Source organism: Serinus canaria, chromosome Z, assembly GCF_022539315.1.
Source record: "Serinus canaria isolate serCan28SL12 chromosome Z, serCan2020, whole genome shotgun sequence".
Taxonomy (NCBI): Eukaryota; Metazoa; Chordata; class Aves; order Passeriformes; family Fringillidae; genus Serinus; species Serinus canaria.
In genome coordinates, this window is record NC_066343.1 from 42723866 (window position 1) to 42743285 (window position 19420).

Sequence of the window (19420 nt, forward strand, 5' to 3'; positions counted from 1 at the left end):
AAACCTAGCTGACAGCCTATGCTCAAGTACAACTTCAAGTACCCAAATCCCATTAAATCTTTGATTTTCACAATATGAGTAAGATATATTTAAACAATAGCAGTCAAGCAATGAGCCTGAATACAGTTATACCTCTTCAGGAAGCTAAGTAGAACATTCTTCTAGATCTCCTTGTTTCCATCACCGGATTTCTCAGAATCCCTTATAAAAAGCTAATGAGTAATGGAAGTCTGGTTTCCATCTCTGAAAACAAGACTGCCATAGCTGCCAAGATCCTGCCTACCAAGGAGCAGTTGTTAATTGGTATGACCACCAAAATAATTAGTGCACCAATATTGAGAAGCTTCTTGTATTCAGAATGCCCAAGTTTGGTAATTGCGGAAACACTGGCCTCTGATGAAAAAAGGTGGTTTGGTGAAGGCAATATAATATTGTTCCCTGCAACCTGATTTATGCTACCTGATTTATGTTCTTATCTTGCTCTTTCTTACTAACATTATATTCAAGAGGTATTTTTGATCTTCACAGCACACAAGACTTCTAAGACTTTTGATAATAAGGGTGTTAAATGTTCATCTGAGGCAAAAATCAGTTATCCATCCTGCATATTTACTAAGAAATTTTAGCATAAGATTATGTAAATTGTGCCCAATGCTATATTGCAGGCTACTGTAGCATGAGATGAAAGTAAGGAGGAGAGGGGAAATAACTTCATGTAAATTTGTTGTACCTCTATATTCTGACTACAGTTTTTATTTTCTTACACTGAAATAACAACTTTACAAATCCTTTCACACCTGAAAGGAGATATACCTGCACCCTTTAAAATATTTTTCCGTAATACTTTTTACACTGTCATTACAATGTTCTCTAAACACTTTGGCTAACAGCTTTGTAGGGCAATCCATAAATTGACAGAGAAGAGTTTGGCTCCCTTGCAAAGGAGAAAGCCAAGGGACAGTTATTTACATGACTGGATTTATGCCTAAAACATGTAGATGCCATATAAACAGGAACAATAAAACGTTTATCCAATTTGTCAGGTCGTCATTTCCTTGTTCTTCAAGTGCCTACATCTCCTGAAGAACACGGAAATTACCCCAGAGCCATACCTACCTGTGAAGCTCCTACCACCCTTATGTATAAAACTTGCCTCAGTTTACTTTTACTGTCATAAAAAGCATGAAATCAGCAATAAAGTGCCTTACAGCTAAGCAAGTCAGGAAGAAATGCAGGGGGAATGACCTCAACTCCATCTCTATAAACGGGTCTTGAGTTAAAAGGTCCCTTCTCACACTGCCACTGCTTGTTTCCACCTTCGCTTCTGTCTGGAACTATAGTTTGAGCAACCACATAATGAACTGGAACAAGAAATTGCTCTGACTGAACGCTAACCTGGCAGAGACTTAGTGTTCAACCAGAGCAGTTCTCCAGCAATTGCCTGTGTCAGCACAAAAGCAGCAGCAGTATGACACTCTCAGCAGCAGCACTGACTTACACTGGATTAATCATAAAACTGTGTAGTCTAAAATGTGTCAGTTTGCCTCTCAGATGCTTGGAATTGTTTGCAGAATCATAAAAAAAAAGAAAGAAACAAAGAAATAAACCATCCACTCTCCATTCCTCTTAAAAGAAAGTACTAAACTACAATATACTGCAATCTGTAAAATACCAAATTACTGAGAAAAGCTGATAAGAACAGCAGAAGAGTTGGCATCCTATCATTTGGGGTTTTTTTTGTTTTTTTAACCCAAAACTTTTTTAAAATGTTCCAGCCTGTTATTAACTGTGTCAAATTCACACAGCTCAGTATCATGTTCTCTCAATGCAACACTAAAATCATGGCCTACATTTACTTTTAGCACACAGAGCAGGAAAAAAAACCAAACAGTAACAATAACAGCATACGTCAAAAACCTCACAGGAGTTTATACTTTTAATCACAGCTCAAGTTCCTGGAATTGCACTGTTATTCTCAAATATGCTTTAAAAGGAGAACTTAGTTTTCCTGGGAAAATGGAGGAAAATTTAAAAGCACCTGAAAAAGTAAATACTAAGATTTGGAAAGTTAGAATGCAAATTAAGAGAATCCATTGCAGAATTTTCATCAGTGGGATCAATAAAACTGTAGAAGTTAGTTGCTATGGAGGATACACTTATATCTTGGGTATACACTTTTCTCTTATCCATGGCTATGTTTTACCTCATAGAAACTCTGTGTAATATGTGGCAGGCAAAAGTCAGAGTCACCAGACAATTCAGCTGAGATACTTGGCACAAAAGCTTTGTATGTCAGCACAACATTTAGTGAGTTTTTCAAAATGTTCGGAGTCTCTCAAAAGAGTTCCTTTTCCACAAGGACAAGTAAGGTTTCAAATAAGCACTACAAGTCAGGTCTTCAGGAATCTGTTCTCCAGTTTCAAAAAGACTTAAAGAAACAGGATCACTCAAAAGAGACCTGAAAGTAATAGTTCATAATTAAGCCATAGTGATCTTCACTAATGCAGCAGTTTTAAAAACATAAATAGACAAAGAATTAGCAGACAGCCACCAATACAAATAGAAACAGAAGAATTCACCAAGTCCAGGAATACTCTGTCTTATGAACTGCAGGAAAAAACCCCACAGGATCTGTAGGGAACAAAATGAATCCACTATTATTTTCCATTATTTTTGTGATGACTCACACAAGAACAAGTATGAACACTGCTCCTCTTAATAGACAGGGGAGCAAACATTCTTCTACGAGCCCATCTATTCTAAGTTTTATCAAAGCAACTTTTCCCAAGAAGAACATCAAAAACTACTGTCCTCCATCCATTTTCTATGAGCACAGCTCTGTACATCACAATACCAGAGAAAACCTCAGAATTTAGAAAATATTGTGATTTCTATTTTAACACACAATAGTGTGTTTCCTTGCAGGAAAAAATCTAAGTACAAAAACAATTCTAAAATTAAAAACTGCTTATCTTCAGGTTGGACAATGAAAATGCAGGATGAATTGGAAAAAAAGTCCACATAAAGTCCCATGAAATATCTTGTTTTTGAATTCTACAAAGATACCTTATTTTAAGCTCAATAAACAAAAATTGGGAATTCCATTTTAAGAACATGAGCAATAGTGTTTGAGGAATTGCAAACCCCAATGTCCATATAGACCCACAGAGGTTATGAAAAAAACTACTTAAGTGAAGTTTGTTTTCCAATTCATCCATAGTCCACAATAGGAAAGTTTGCTGTGAGCATATCAGCAACAAAACTATTTATTTATTTTTTTAATAAAGGAAGGGAAAAAAAGAAAAATGCATTCAGAATAAAAGATGTACTTTTAACCCACTACCCCCCCACCATGTTCTTCTAAAAGGAATTCCCATGGGCAGTAGTTAGTTTTGTAAATGGAAAACAAAACCAACCAGCCCACAACACATTTTAAAGCACTTAGTACAAGATTTGTTTAGCAAAAATATGCAGCACTGAAGAAAACAAAATCTTTTCAGTGCTAAATGCCAGAAGCATGACAAAGTGCTCTCTCCCACAGTTCACTTAAGTTTGGCTGCTTTAAGAATATAATAGTCTTTCTCACAATCAAAATGCAATTTTATAGTTCTTCAAAAAGTTCTAGCAAAATATAGTTAAGTCTTTACAAAGGTCACTAACCTTTCTTAAGGAGAGGTTTCATAGAGAAATTACCTTGGTGAAAAGGATTCAATTTTTATAAAAATTATTTTTATAATTTTTGAAAAAAAATTACTACATTAGAATTTGCTTCAGTTCAGTTCTAGTCTCTGAAGCTTCGGTCAAATTCTAAAAAGGTATTTAGTGTCAAATTATCCTCTAAAATTAGGCTAGAAAGTCAGCTTAAGTCTACAAAAAAATGGTACAATTAAATGCAATTTTTGACAAGTGCCCTAAAGAAAAGGAAGCATACGCTTTGCGTACAGAAGCAAACAAGGGAAAGGGTTTGTTACAAACACCAACCTGATAATTTGCATACAAATAATAACACCTTCAACTAATAAGAAGGTGGCATTCTTGGAAAACCATATGCATATACTCATTCCAGAGTAAGAATAATACCTGGATTCAGAAATAGCTGGTTTTAAGGCTTATGTGCAGGCAAATCCTTGACTACTGCTTATTCCTTTCAGCTCTCAGAAAGAAGGGTTGCAAATGCTATTATCTCAATGCACAAAGCCAACAAAATAAACTTACATCTAGAGTATGCATGGATATCAAGGGGTATTTTTTCAGGTCACTTCTAATTGGAGTGCTAACCTTATGTGCTCTCAAGAAAACCAGCAAAGGGCTTAAGAGGCCAACTAGCGTAGCTTTACTCTGAAAAATCAAGTTGGTCTTTAAAGTCTTGTATTTCCACTTCAGTAAGCACTCTACTACCTGAAAAGGTAATAATGTCTGAAGTGATTAATGGCTAACACATGGCATTGCAATTTATTAAACTTGTATCTTCTTTCATGTACTGCCATCACCCCCAAACTACTATGTGTGTGGAAACTACTTCTTACAAAGTACTTGCTGTATGGAAGCCTGTAACATGCATACACAGATGACCAAAGAATTTAGAAAGGTGACTTTTTTCCTTCATAAGTAGAAATATTTTTGTAACCCAACTGCACAGGAAATGAGTTTTATTCCAGAATAACTTCAGCATTTTTTTATTCACCGGGGTTGAAACATCAATTTTGTCAACAGTCTCCACAGTTGGAATTTTAAGCAAGGTAGATGTTAAAATTAACTCAGGACTTCTGTACAATTCTTTAACTTAGCAAGTGAATTATAATTGACTATTGGCATTAAAGAAATTTAAAAAATGCACATGCACTATGCTCTGACATTTACTTTTTTAATGAACTGACCTAAATTCACTGAAAACACTGAATTTACTACACTAATTTGACAGAGAAAGACATTACTGGATAGATAGAAGACAGTACATTAGGAGGTCATCTGCAAGTCTTGGAAAACCTATTGGCTACTATCTGAGTAAGAGAGAATCATTACTGTGTTTCTCAACCACTGCCAGAGGCAAAACTTTGTAGATAATACAATGATTACCACAGGCATCTCACTCCTCAATACAGAAATACAGCTATGTGTCTTCTCTATTCTTTCTTCTCTATTATTTCCAATTAATTAATTAAAAGAGAAGAAGGGTATACAGATTCTGAAAATTCAGAAACTTTCCCTGGAGTGCTAAAGAACGGAGATATCTCACTCTTTATTCACACAGATCACTGTTTATCTTGTACTGAGATTAAATAGCACTATTTGTGAAGGAATGGGAAGAACAATGTGTTTTCCCTTTGTATAAAAGAATCTTCATCTATGCCAGCTAAATCTTTATTTTATAACAAAACAACCAGTGCAGAATTTATTTTAATCAGTGAATTTGGAAGTGTGCCTTAAAACACACAAAAAGTATTACATATTATGCAGATACACCTCTGACGGCACATTAAGAAACAAGAAAGAGATACTTCTTGAGATAAACAGTATCAGCTCTCTGTTCAAGCTGAAAGGAGAAAAACATTTAAAGAAGATATGTAATTGCCTTTAAATACATGTTTGAAGAAGTTAAATCACTATCATACCCAGCAGTTACGGCTGAGCTGAATTAAGCCTTCAGTTTGTCACTCTTTCCTCGGCATTTGAAATATCAGAATCACAAAATTATTTGCATTGGGAGCACACTGACCTGATACATCATCTAGTTCCAACCTCCCTTGCCAGGAGCAGGAGCACCGTCCATTAGACCAAGCAGCTCACAGCCCCCTCCAAAGTGCCCTTGAACATCTCCAGGGATGTGGCATGCACAGTTCTGGACACCCTGATTCTCAGGGCAAGCTGCACCTCACCAGCCTCTTTGTGTCCTATGTACAATCTAAACTCCTCTCCCTTAAGTTTAAAATTTTTGTCCCTTGAGTTTAAATTTTTTAAAATTTATTTTGTGACCTACAGGCCCTCTTAAAATCTCCATGTAGCATTTCACAGCATAAAGATAACAGCATGAAAAAGCTGGTGGCAAGAAACAGATGATGACAGACGATCAAAAAAGACCAATTTTTGTGGAGGCAGGTGATCCTAAATCAGAACAATTAAATTTAATCACCTGGGTCAAGAGAAAGTAGAACCTGAAGGCCTGAACATAGCAAGTTTGATCAGCAGTGAGGACATAGAGGATATAGACACTAAAAAGTTTTGCCTCTAGGACTGCTCATAAAAATCAAACCTAAATACAAATGCTAAAGGGCTGTATTACTGGATATAGTGGTTAGTATTAATACTATGAATTCGGTTTTTTAAAACTTCACATTAGTGAAATATATCAACAATAGTGCTTCCTTTTTTTTTTTACTCTTTCCTAGCTGTATTCCACAGCAACAGACAGAACACAGTGAAGGTGGTTCTCAATGTTAACTGTATTCAGTAAATCTGCATGGTTATTCTTATTCTCGTAGATTTCAAGACCAGGAAGTTGATAGTTGAGTTCACTCTGAAAAGCAGTAAAGAATGCAACTATACCTGGCAATCAAAATTTTATATACTGTTTTGTTTGGTGGGGTTTTTTTCTAGACACGAAATACAGTTATGATTCTAACACACTCATGTATCCACACAGGCTTAAATGTACACAGCAAGTGCAAACAGCCCCCACTATTACCATTTAACAACCAGAACGTACTGCAGCTGGCACTCTAGTTGGTGGTCCACTCCAGCATATCTTTCTCTGCTACTGCTCAAATCATTGTGGTTGTCCATATCACACTCACTTCTAAGCAAACCCATTTCTACTCAGGTAAGTGTGCAATTTGAGCTTGTGCATCTCATTTTCACAGCAGAAATCAGACCTTGCATACACATTACAGACAATATTATGACAGAATGGAACATTGTAAACTAGACTACATTACAAAGTTAAGTGGGTTCAGGAGGAATTATTGAGCAAGGAATTTATCACTTAAAATGGCACTTGCAGCACACAGGGAAGTCACAGGGACGTATCTATAGGTAAAGCTCTCTGAAGCATATTTTACACTGTGTAAGAACATAAAGTGCATCCATATATATACACAAACATATGCACACCTTAACAAAAGACAAGATAAGGCAACATTACTTCCAGCATACCATTAGGACTGCACAGGATTAAAACAGAAAAAAAGTAGCCCGCAAATTATTAGCCAGTCAATAGCAAGAAAAAAAATTATTAGAGATTATATTATAGAGATTAGAGAAAATTAAATTATAGAGATTAGAGAAAAAAATTATTAGAAATGTTTTTAAAGACTTTCTTGTTTAAATTGCATGATCGGATTATTATGAAAATTATTAAACGAAGTAACAGTTACAGTCACTTGACTAAATTACATGAGGATTAGAAAAATCAGAATTGCAAAAACAACTTCAGAGATGAACTGCCCTCCTGCCTGTTTTAACACAACCAGCTGTGAAACAGGAATGGCTGGATGTCACCTGCATTTTGGTCTGAACATGCAAAAAATTTGCATATTTGCAAATATGCAAATACAGGAGCATTTCTTCCTAGCAGTTCTCAAGTAAACATTGGAGAATATCGTAATTGCACAACTGAAATATATTACAATCTACATGGTGATTATCTTACAGAGGCCTCTAACACTGGAAAAATAAACTAAAGGACTAGGTGAAAGATAAAAAAACTTGCCAATTACATTTTAATGAAGCATTCCTTCAGGATGACTTAGGATTGAGTTAATTGAACTTCATTCAGAAAATAACCTGTATCAACGTCTGGTACTGAAAATAATCCAGACTAGCTTTTTGCACCAGATAGCTAAATTATTGCAAATTTGATCATATGCAAAGAAAACAGTTGACTCTGCAGTTGCTTTTTGTGTACAGTGCTTTTTGTGTAGATTGCTTTTGGACTGCATATGAACACAAAAACCAGGCACAAAAAGCATGTAACCAGGCTTGATGGTAAAGTTTTCAAAAGCACTCCAAACTGATCAGGCCACTACAGTAGGAAGTATCACAGCAAATCACCTCAGGTAAGCTACTCCCATGGAAACAAAGCCACCAAGCCTGGAAAAAAATCTCATGACACAGCAGAGTTTTTTTCTCTCCACCTCAGTTTTCAGAGCAGTAGAGTTCTGCAGACTGTGTGTGTTTGAGAACCAAATCACTTCTGTATTAAGCTTTTGGTATGTCAAACATATTTAATACAGTTAATACTGAAAAAAACTGTATGATATAAACTGATTAAATAAATAAATCTTAACATCAAATTACCATGGTTAGAACCCAAACACCAAAGCCTAGAACACCACAGGTGAGAAATGCAAAGATGTTTTTCACACTTTACCTATTACTCCTACAATGACCAAAGAAAACAATTGCATTCAAACACCTGGACAGGTATTTGGTGTCTCTTTTTGGCAAGTTGTCACTCACATCTTCATGACAGCTACTAAAAAATACACCATTCATATACTGGGAAACAGGTGTCTGTATTCTTCCAATGCAGACTTCCTTTCCAATTTGCTTGGCGATGATGCAAAAGCACACATCACAGGAAGAGGTGGAGATGAAATAAACTGACTCTGCAAATTCAGTATTGTAAGAAGTGCTAATGATCTAGCAATAAATATCTAGTTTTCTCAATCATACACAGTTTGCAACTTATGGATCAATTTTGTAACTGAGAAGTCTGGCGGCTTTTCTCTCCAAAAAGGAGAGAGCACTTTGGCCTTAAACAAAAGATATTATTGTTCTCCATTACCTTGAAATGTCTTTGCATTTGTTTCTTGTCCTGTATGCAAAGATTATCCAAGAAAGGGAGGAAACTAGCCACAATTTTTCAGGTTTATATTTAAAAAATTAAAATTAGATAGAAAAGCAATCTACTAACAAGTTAAGGTTCTGTCTTAAGAAGTAGAACTGTGCTTTTAATCTGATTTTTTTTCTGATTGCCAGCAAAACCAGTTACCACTCCTACAAAATAGTGGGGCAATGATGTGATGATATAAATGCCTGCAACAAACATGACAAAGCTTTCAGAAGCAAAGTTTTGTGATAGCAAGCTGAATAGCTACTCATGAATTAAAAATGGCTGAAAATATCATTAAGTTAATGGACACTGTAATCCAGGACACTCAGAGGTCTGAAAATTTGTGCCTCAGAAAAATTCTAAGTTGAAGGGAAAAAAACCAAAACCAGCAACCAAAAACCAAAGCAAACAAAAAAAAACCCTAAAAACTCCACCACCACAAAACAAACAAACAAAAAAGGCCACCAAGAAAACAAAACCAAACCAAAAAAATCCCCTAAATCTAAGAAACACCCAACCTACTCCAGACCATCCAGGCTACTTCTACCATATTAATATTCAAGAGTTTGATTTTTCCTATTGAACAGTAATTTCAAGTTGTCCAATGGTATAAAAATTGGAGCACTTACAGATATGTGAGGCCAAAACTCAAATTCTGAACTGACCTACACAGTCTTGAGAAGCAGCTGGAACCAATGAAGGCAAGTTTGGTACCACCAAAGTCAGTTCTATTGCCAAGGACAGAAAACAGAAAAGGAAAAGATATGAGACAGAAAGAATGATAATCAGCAAGCAGTGCAGTTACACTCATTTAATAAATCAGTTTAATCTTGCTTCATCATTGTTGTACCCAAAGTGTTCTTTAACATAACAGAAGACGGCAACTAGTCAAAAGACTGCAAAGAAAATAGCTCAAAAGAGAAAATTTAACATTAATAATAACAACAACATAGTTCTCAGAGGAAGAAAAGTACTTTATAAAATGCACTTACTGCCCCAGTGGAAAGCTTTAAAGGTTAGCCATGCTCAGTATTATGTAATCAGTGAAACATCTGCTGCCCTGGAAACATTCTTTGTTAGAGAACTCTTTCTGTAATTGGAAACTCCTTTGGAAAAAAGCCAAATATAGTAGCCTGAAACAAAACAAAACAGCAAAGAAAAAAGTCAAGAGACAAAAAGTCCGGTGGTTAAATTTCTTCTGGGAGCCCAAATATCCAAGATTGATTTCTGTAGTTATTTTGGTGCCTTTTTTAGGTCGGGGTGACTGGGAACTAGGATTTGGTTTTCAGAGGACAAAGTAGAGATGAAAGCATGTTGCTTCAAATTCACCTGAGAGGTTACTCCAAGTAAGCAGTAAGAATCGGAGATATTCTCTTTCTTATTGCTCTGTCTACTAAGCATTGAAATAGTTAAGTATTAATATTGAAATTACTTCACCAGAATCTCCACAGAGATTTGCCAGATCATAGAATCATGGTTTGACTAGATTTCTGCTAGCCATCTACAATACAATCAGCCATACGTCACTTGAAATCGTCATCTAAGGGCTCTACAAAACCAGAGTGAAAAACCCACTCACTGGTTTTGAAGAACACAATTTTCCTCATTTTTATCTTTTGGTAAAAAAGACCACACCACTGCAGGAAGGCATCTTTCCTCTCTGTAGGTCTCTTCATTGACATCTTCACCACATCAAACACAGGCTGCATCATCAATACGTTCACAGCCTCACAGCCTACCCCCACCCCACTGAACTCTTCTTGTGCCTATCAAGAGGTATGACTCCCACTTCTGGTTGGCCTACTATACCCAACCTCAAACCACTTGGCTTCAGCATTGTCATTCTTCCTCAGCTGCTTTTCAAGCTTGGTGGGAGCTTATTAACACTTCAGAAGTCTGTCTTTTAATCCTCTTGCCAACTCCTCATTAAGAAACTCTCATTTGCCAAGATGTCTTAAAATTAAGTCCAAACCACACACTTGACAGCAGTTAGAATATTCTTTTGAATATGCTTTTGGTCTTACACTGTAGCAGTGTACTACTTATACAGACATATGTGCAATAAATATTTTACTCAAACATGAAGAAAAGCTATCAAGGGTAGCAAGCTTGAGATTCTCTGTCATGAAGTCCTAACACATACCAGACATGATAAATGTGAAGTCTGACATTACACCTATTCTGAGCCTTCTTTTAATATCATCATATGATACTCAAAATACCAATACTGTATTACTCAACACACTGTGGAATTCTCAGACAAAACAGTTACAGGGAACTTGATTTCTAGGATAAACTATACAGATTTTAGACAGTAGAAGAAGTCAAATAATTGTCAAGAGCATGCCATTAATTTCTGTCATAATTTGACACACGCCCTTGTCTTTATATTTAAATAATTCTTCACACCTGTTTTTATGTTCTTGTGGTTTTTTTACTGTTTTGGCACACAATATATTTCTGGATTTAGTAACCGATTTAGTTATACGTTTAAAATAAAACCCCCTGTTTTCCTAAAGTGGGCTATGACTATCATGAATACAATTTGCAATTGTTAACATTTCTATTTCCAATTCAACCATTTAGGAATTAATTAATTTTATTTACTTAGAGAAATGATCTCACAGTTTTCCAAATGTCTTTGAAATCTCATTATTTGACCCCACACAACTTACAGAACAGCACAGTCCCAATGCTCATCTGCTGTAGAATGCACAAAAATTTTGAGACACCATACATTCATTTCTCTGCACACGTGTAGTGGAATTCACAATTTTCTCCTTTGCAAAAATAACCAACACAAAAAAACCAAAACCAACCAAAAAAACCCCAAGCCCCAAAACAACAAAACCACCAAAACAAACCCCTCAAACGCTCCCCCGCCAAACCAAAACCCAAACAAAAACCAACCAACCAAAACCACCAAAAAACCAGACACCTATCCCAGCCTTCATAAAGTGCTCCCAAGTATTCAGCAGTAGAATGTTCTCATTTTCCTGCAGTGATACTGCTCCACTGTACGCTTTACCACACTGCTGGCTCTTAGAAGGGACAGGTGGGATGACAGTTGTCGCGTCAGAGGATTTACCTCAGAGATGGGCTACCATCATTTTAGTCCCTGCTTAAAAGAGAGAGCACAAGTCTGTCCTCTGTGATAGCTTTAATCTTTTACACTCTTTGTTTTAACCTCTGCCAGGTCTAGGGCAGTATCAATGCCCCACATGGACAAGGGAAGCAGGAATATAAATGGAGTGACATTACTTTTACACTTAACAACCTGGAGAACTGAAATGCAAAGTAGTTCAACTCAGACATTCAAACCAGAAAGCGTGCTTGTTAATGGTGAGAATTTTAAAAAGGAACAACAGACAATTAGACACTTGAGCATCAAAGCAGTTTCCCTCCTCAGATCTGCGAATCATCTGGCTACTAATATAACTAGAAAAACAGTTCAAAATTAGAGGAGTGACTGAGTAAATAAGATCTTTTATTCCTAGCAGAATCAGCTGGATCAAAAAGCCTAAGAAGAGGTTTTGAGATGTATAGTGCATACACTGTACATCTGAATCTCACAGAAGAAAAAAGAAAATCTGCAAACGTCTTTGAACAGGAATTGTTCTGTTTTCTTTAAAATAAACTGAAACATTACATTAGCCACTACATTCACAGTGAATGAGTCATCATAGCCCAAAAGAACTTCGGGCATTTACATATAATTATCTTACGAGTAGATTTCTATAAACAAAGTTCAAAGCAAAAATGCAGCAAAGTGTATGTATCAGAGTTTGAAATGCCTTTTAAGAAAGCATGGGTTTCTTTTAAGAAAGTTTGTGTACCATGCCTTTTTTCAAAGGTGAACTTGCTATTTCGTCTACCCAAACCTGAACTACATACTTCTCCCTTTATTGTGTGTTAGGTACATCTGGTTTATTCCTAGAATTGTACTAGCATAGCCAGAAGTCCACAAAAGAATTCTATTCTTCAGAGTCACACAAGTATTCCGATATTAGCCCCTGTGAAAGTATGCCACCACAAGCAAAACGAATTTTTGGTATGCAAAATCTGTTTTACTTATGGCTTGAGATTTTCTTATACCAGAACAGCTCCATGTTTACACATATTGTTGATTAGTATTGGAAATCTTTTGTGGCATGTCTATACTTTATTCACAGACAAAATGAACAGTCTTGTATGGGGAGAATTACTACTTACTTATTTACTACTAAGACATAACAAAAAAAGAAAAGAAAAAAAGCTAAGGAAGGATGTATCCCCAAGGTTAAGCAAGAATTTAGGGCCAGAAAAAAATTCAAGTCTTTCACTGATGATTCCAACTGCAAGAATTCACTTTGAATCAAATAAACATTGTAGGGGAGACATATATTTGCTTTTTCTGGTTTCAGCAAAACTTTGAGAAAACAGTAACACGTTTATGCAGTTACAGAGTTTTATCTTTTATGTCCTGCTAATAATTGAATATTCAGAACTGAAAACAAACCTGGATGTGACCTGTAAGACGAAAACTGCTCCCAGGCAGCCACATCACCGTGGTTTCATTACTTTGAAAACTTATAATAAAAGAACTTGTACTCTTCCTCCTCCTGCCAAATCCAAATTCTGTTCTTAAATGGATGTGGTACCTGTTCAGAAAACTGAACTTCATAGGGTTAGCCTTCCCATATTCCTTCTGCAGGAACTGGAAGAGGAGCTTCAGCTAGTAATTGAGGGCACCTAAAGTTAGGCTTTCATTGCAAATTACTGCCTAAAAAGAAGGTGGTAGATAACAGGGGAAAAAGAAAGCCTAGAAACTTGAGTCTCCCTGGGCTAAAATTAACTTCTGTCAATATTGCTCTTCAGTCACATTTTTGGCAGCTTTAGCACCCTAACAGGTATAATACACATGTTTTACATACATTAAATATTTCTCAAGTTATCCATCTTCTTAAAAGCATTTCCTCTGGCAAAGACACAACTTATTTTTTAGGATTTGTTTCAAGGAAACCCACAAAAGGTATTATCTCTGCTGTGATAAAATACACCTCAGCATACTTAAGCTCATGTTACCTGAAAATATGACAATTTTCTGCCAGTTTCAGCTAGATACCCAGAATTTTATATTCTTACTAGGATCATTAATTACTTCAAATGTTGTTATGAAATTCCATGTGAAAGCATAGGTACAAATGACTCTGAAGGGTAGGCAAGCTGCTGCTGCTATTTCCAGGGATGGCTGACTGATCAGCTGCTGAGAACTGGCCACACTAGTTTCCATATTTTGAAACAGTCCCTTTTGATGATTAGAGTAACTAAATGAATAATCTAGTGCTGTGACTCAGCATTTTACTTTTTGTTTCCTTTCTATAACCTTCTCTTAGACCATGAGGGATATCCTCCAGAAGATTCAGGGCTTAACTATACAACTACAGGTGCCTTGAATTCTTGAATTTCCTGAAATATTAATTAAGTCCTTGAACTTCTTTTTCTTCATATGCTGCTCATAGGTAGCTGCTCTCTAGCTGTGTTCTCTTTCTCCCAATTTAAACCACGTTTTTATCCCTTCCCAAAGCAGAAAAATATACACATTATGTAGACAAAGCAGAAGGATATTTTAATCACAAAACTTCTATCTAAGTCAGATTTCTTATCTGGTTGAGAGTATAGCTTCTTCCCCAGAGAACAGACAGAGGGCTGGAGCCATGTTATGTGACACCAGGAACAGCAGCACTGGGTTGCTCAACAGGGAAGAAAAATAATGTCTTGCTTTCAGCAGTCAACTCCTCCACATTACAAAGATGTGCAAAAGCGAAGAGCAGCACTGAAGAATGCATCAGGAGAGACTTCAGCTTATGCATTACCAATCAAAGGTTGAAATTAATTATAAAGACAAAAAATATCACTGAAATGAGCTGGTTCAGAGAAAAATCAAGAACATCAGGGGTTTTGCCTCTTTGGTAAAAAAACGGTTAGATTTTGTGGTATACCTGCCCTTTGTTCACGACTGGAAAACACTTCAATTTCAAGATGATGAAAGCTTCTATGCCTTTGGACACTGGCAATTGTAAACTCAGCTTTTGCTGCTAGAAGTGAATAACTTAATTTGCACATCAATCCTTGATTTACACTATTTTTAATATCTTATAGGCAGAGGAACACAGGCTCTTCGTTTTTGTTTGAAAAACATCAAGCCTCTTTAGAGACCTTTTGAGAATAAAGGAAAGGAACTAAAGTGTCACTAAATGCAAAGATGAAAGCAGAGTAAGGCAAAACTGGCCCACTGCATTTAGCTGAAACAAAGCAAATGGAATGTTTAATGACATGCAAGCCAACATTCAGCAAGAAACTGTTGGGTACATTTTTACTGTTCTTTCGATCAACAGCTCTGAGATGCTGTTAAAAAAAGGAAGAAAACATAGAAAATAGTTGTATGATTAAACAGAGACCATAATCATAATCTTAGTCATTCTGAAAACACTTTTCAAGTTTCTTGCCTGCCAAAGCAAACAGTAAACATCAGGACTACATTCATACCCTCAAAAAGCCTGTAAGCAGAAAGAAAGTTTTGTCTCGGTTAGTATCTCACTTTAAACCTTTCTGCTCAAACAGAGCTTGGAATGCAGAGCACAGCGAACTTGTACTCCTAAAACTCTAGAATAAGTAAGTCTACACCTCACATTTTGTGAGAGATGCACAAGAATTAACTGAACATGAAACAGTAACAGTGCACCAGAAACTATGTTTCACTCCAGAAACTGCCGTGAATTAAGTCACTTCGCTTCTAAGACCAGAGAACTCTGAACCTTTATCTACACAAATTTGCAGAATGAAACACTCTCATTATCATTACAGGGGTGTAGCATTTCCAACAACACTACCTTTTTATCAGATGGGAAAGAAGCAGCGTTATGTTTCTGTACAACCATGGGCAACAACTTTAAAAGAGGGATTATTTTTGTAGCAAACCAGAAATTCCAAAGCAGATAAAAAAACCCTAAAACATTCGGCTTACTGTTTGAAGCACTATGGGAGGGAAACAGGTCTCTTGATGCAACTGCAGCAAACCGATTTTTATTTCACAGATCTGAATAATCAGTATGGACAACTAACAGGCAAGTCACATGGGAAACAACCTTGTAACTATGACTACGACCGCCAAGAAGTATTTTACAGGTCACCTATTCCAAGATCTCCAGTACTTTGAATATCATCCATGAAAGCAACATGCTGAAGGTGGGCAATCCTTGCCTTGGGATGACTAGCATGCAGAGGAAGAAAAAGATAGCCTTTGACAGTGCGAGCAACCCTTAGACAAATACACCTGATTTAGAGGTTACAGGCACTTTTTGTTATTATTTCAGTCAGAAGGCCATGAAACCAGTAAGAAGGCCACCAAACTTGCTAGCTTTTATGCACACTGCTCTATACCTACAGGGGCCATGGAAATTTATCTGAAAGCTTAACAATAAGACATATCTTCCCTTCTTCTTACAACTTTTTCAATATATCTTTTCTACCAAATTCTACTGAGACTTTTCTCCCACTGTATTTTTAAGCAAACCCAGATAGCATGTCAAGATGAACACTTGAACGTATTTTTCCTTGAAGCATATCAAGGCTGAATTCCAAAATAAATTCTCCACTGGTCAAACACAGACCTAAAGAAGAACTTAGCTTAAAAAGATACCACTTCTAGAACTGTATTTCAACAATAAGTAGCATTATCATTCCAAATGAGAATTAAATATATGTTGAGTCAGAGGGATACTATACATACCAATATTTAATATTCCAATTTTGCTCAGGTTGGTTTTTTGTTTTTAATGAAAGCCATGTAAAGGTTGATCAGAAAGAAATCACACACACAGTCTTCAAATAAGAAAACAAATCACAGTCTTCAAATAAGAAAACAAATATGTAAGACATGGCCAAAAAGACGCTGTTACTTTACTTTGGGCTATGGAGGGACCAGTCTTAACTGAAGAATAAACAGCCAGATGTAACACTATATTTATCCATAAGTATTTATGAAAATGCCCATCTTAACTTGTAAGTTTTCTTTTTTTTAAAGATTCAAACATTGAGATTTTAGCAGTAATTGGTGTCAAGTTGTGCTAGTAATTGTTTTAACACAGAAGTCAGAAGTGATGTAGGCAAGCTAATATTTATATTTTTGGTTTCTACTAAACTTCATTGCGCAGCTCAAGACAGACATGCACTATTAGAATTTCATATCCACTGGAATGGTAAAAGGCAGCATTTCAGCCAATTCTTAAAAAAAAAAAATTGAAAAATCTTAAAGACCACTTACAGTCACATTTATAATATAAACATTCATAAACTATCTAAGTTATGGATTTTTAGTTGCTGTCCTTTGTGCGAAGGACTTGAAATATATATGCTAGTATGGCTGGTTAGTAGTCTGGCTAATCACTTTAGTCTGGTCATCAGTGCTTTTCAAAAAAAAATACAAATAAAAAATCTTTCATTTTCCAAACAGACATGAAGTAGTTTGCATTCCACCATTATTTTTTCCCACAGAAACAAAACATTTACTTCACTAACTCCTAACATGCCACTTTAAAAAGAGTGATGTAAAAACTTTTACTAACTTTGTGTTTGGTCCACACGAAGAAAAAGCCAACAAAACTAACAGCAAATACGTTTTTATTAACATGTCCATGTGCAGACTCAAATTTACCTAAACTTTAAACTCCTACGAAGTTTAAAAACTTCATAGTAAGCCAAGAAAATATCAGAGAAGTCACACTAATACAACTTAGAGGGGAAAAAAAAAAAGAAAAAGAGTCAAATGAAATGTCCTGTTTGTTGTTTGTCCCGCTCTCATACAGGTATAAAAGGTTAGCCAGAGGCATTGTTTGACAGCAGCACAACAGTCCATGTCTGCAACCAGTTTGACAGCAGAGAAGAGGACTTAACAAGAGAAGAGGACTTAACAAGAGAAGAGGACTTAACAGTGTAAAAAAGATTGGTACAGAACTGACATTAAGTTTAGAACTAATATAATGTTGTTCAGTTTTTCCATCCATTCTGAGACTGCAGAACCAACACTTTCGAGGACTGTATTTGGCACAGCATAGTTAATCAGCTTACATCATATTTAAACCGTCTGTGCATATTTTTTCATTATTTATCACATGAAAGCCCTAGCATATCGCCAGATCTTTCCGCTCCATAGGCTATCTGGCTGTGCAGCAAAGATATCCTCAGACGATAATACAGATTGATTAAAAGTTACACATTTAGCTTTTCTTTGTTCTCACACCTTCAGTACTTTAAGTTTCTCACTCATACGACGAGCTTCCAAAATACCAGTGTGACCTAATCGGGAGGATCCCTGTTACCCTAACAGCCTTCCAACAGCCGGTGACAATCTCCAGTTTGGCACAGACCACCGCAAGGGTTAAACTCGCTGACGCCGGAGCTTAGGGGAGGAGTCGGGGCATGGAAAGGGAGAGGAAAATGAAGAAATATAGGAGGGAGCTGCCCCGGGACTCACCTGCAGCGCCTGCCACCTGCGCCGCTGGAGAGCCCCGCGCTCCCAGGGCCGCGCCCGACGGGAGCAGGAAAAGTAACAATTATCATGGTAATAATTATAGTGAAAAAGTCCAGAAAGCGCCTCCGCCCTCCCGGCCGCGCAGAGCGGGTTAAGGACGAGCCCCGGCGCAGAAGCTCTGCCGGGGCAGGTCAGGGCAGCAGCCCTTCCCAGGGACCGAGAAGGCGCGGGGGAGCACCCCGAACCCGAACCACCCTGCCTGTCCGGCGAGGAGGGGAGTTTACTCCGGACACATTAGAGGGGAACGAAGGGGCCGAGTAGCCGGGGATAGGAGAGGGGCCCCCCCGCCGAGCGCTGCGCCCCGAGGCGGGAGCGGGGGGAGGCGGGCGAGCCGCCGGGTCCGGCGCCCGCTCCCGCCTGTCAGGCCGCCTCCTCTCCTCTCCTCTCCTCTTTTCTCCTCCCCGCCCTCCCTGCCTGCCGCGGCCGCTCACCTGACGCCGGCCCCTGCCCCTCGAGCGAGCCGCCGGCCGCGCCGCCCCCGCCCCGCCGCTTCGCCCCGCGCCCGCCGCTGCCTCAGGAGCCGCCGCACCCGTCACCGCTCCCGTTTGAGGAGGAAGTGGCCACCATGTTACTTTCTCCCCCTCCAACGCCTACAGGCGGGTCCAGGGCCCGCCCCGAAAGGAGGCGGTGGCGGCGGGGCCGGGAGCGGCGGGGCCCGGGAGCGGCGCTGCCCGGGAGCGGCGCTGCGGCGGCCAGGGGGCGCCGGCGGGAGCGGCCGGAGGCCGGGGCTCGCCCTGCGGCTCGGGCACCTGCGGCGGGCACCACGAGGAGCCGACCCCGTGTGGCCGGGCACCCCGGCGAGCCGGGCCCTGTTTCCCCTCATGCTGGCGGCCGGGCGGTCGTAGGGCGGTGCTGCTGTCCCCACTGCGGCTCCGGTGAGGTGTTGGGTTGTACCAGGAAAAAAGTAGTAATAAAGGAAACTTGGCGAATCGCAGAATATTCTGAGTTGGAAGAGACCCAAAAGGATCATCAAGGTTCACTTCTTAGTCTAATACAGGACAGCCCAAGAATCAAACTGA

At 38.2% G+C, this 19420-nt stretch overlaps 1 protein-coding gene across 6 annotated transcripts in view; it reads right to left on the minus strand.

The window, feature by feature from the left end:
• The window catches only part of DENND4C (DENN domain containing 4C), a 68849-nt gene extending 49871 nt beyond the window's left edge, over window positions 1–18978 (minus strand). Inside the window, exons 1-3 of one of the 6 annotated variants that reach the window (XM_050986644.1) lie at window positions 18833–18976; window positions 9823–9963; window positions 9496–9558 (exon numbers count right to left, since the gene is read on the minus strand). The gene's annotated coding sequence lies outside the window, so the exon portion shown is untranslated. Of the gene's footprint in view, window positions 1–9459; window positions 9559–9822; window positions 9964–18832 lie in introns of all 6 variants that reach the window. The other 5 variants (XM_030237145.2, XM_050986646.1, XM_030237144.2 and 2 more) reach the window with 5 other exon arrangements.
• Window positions 18979–19420: the final 442 nt, after the last annotated feature.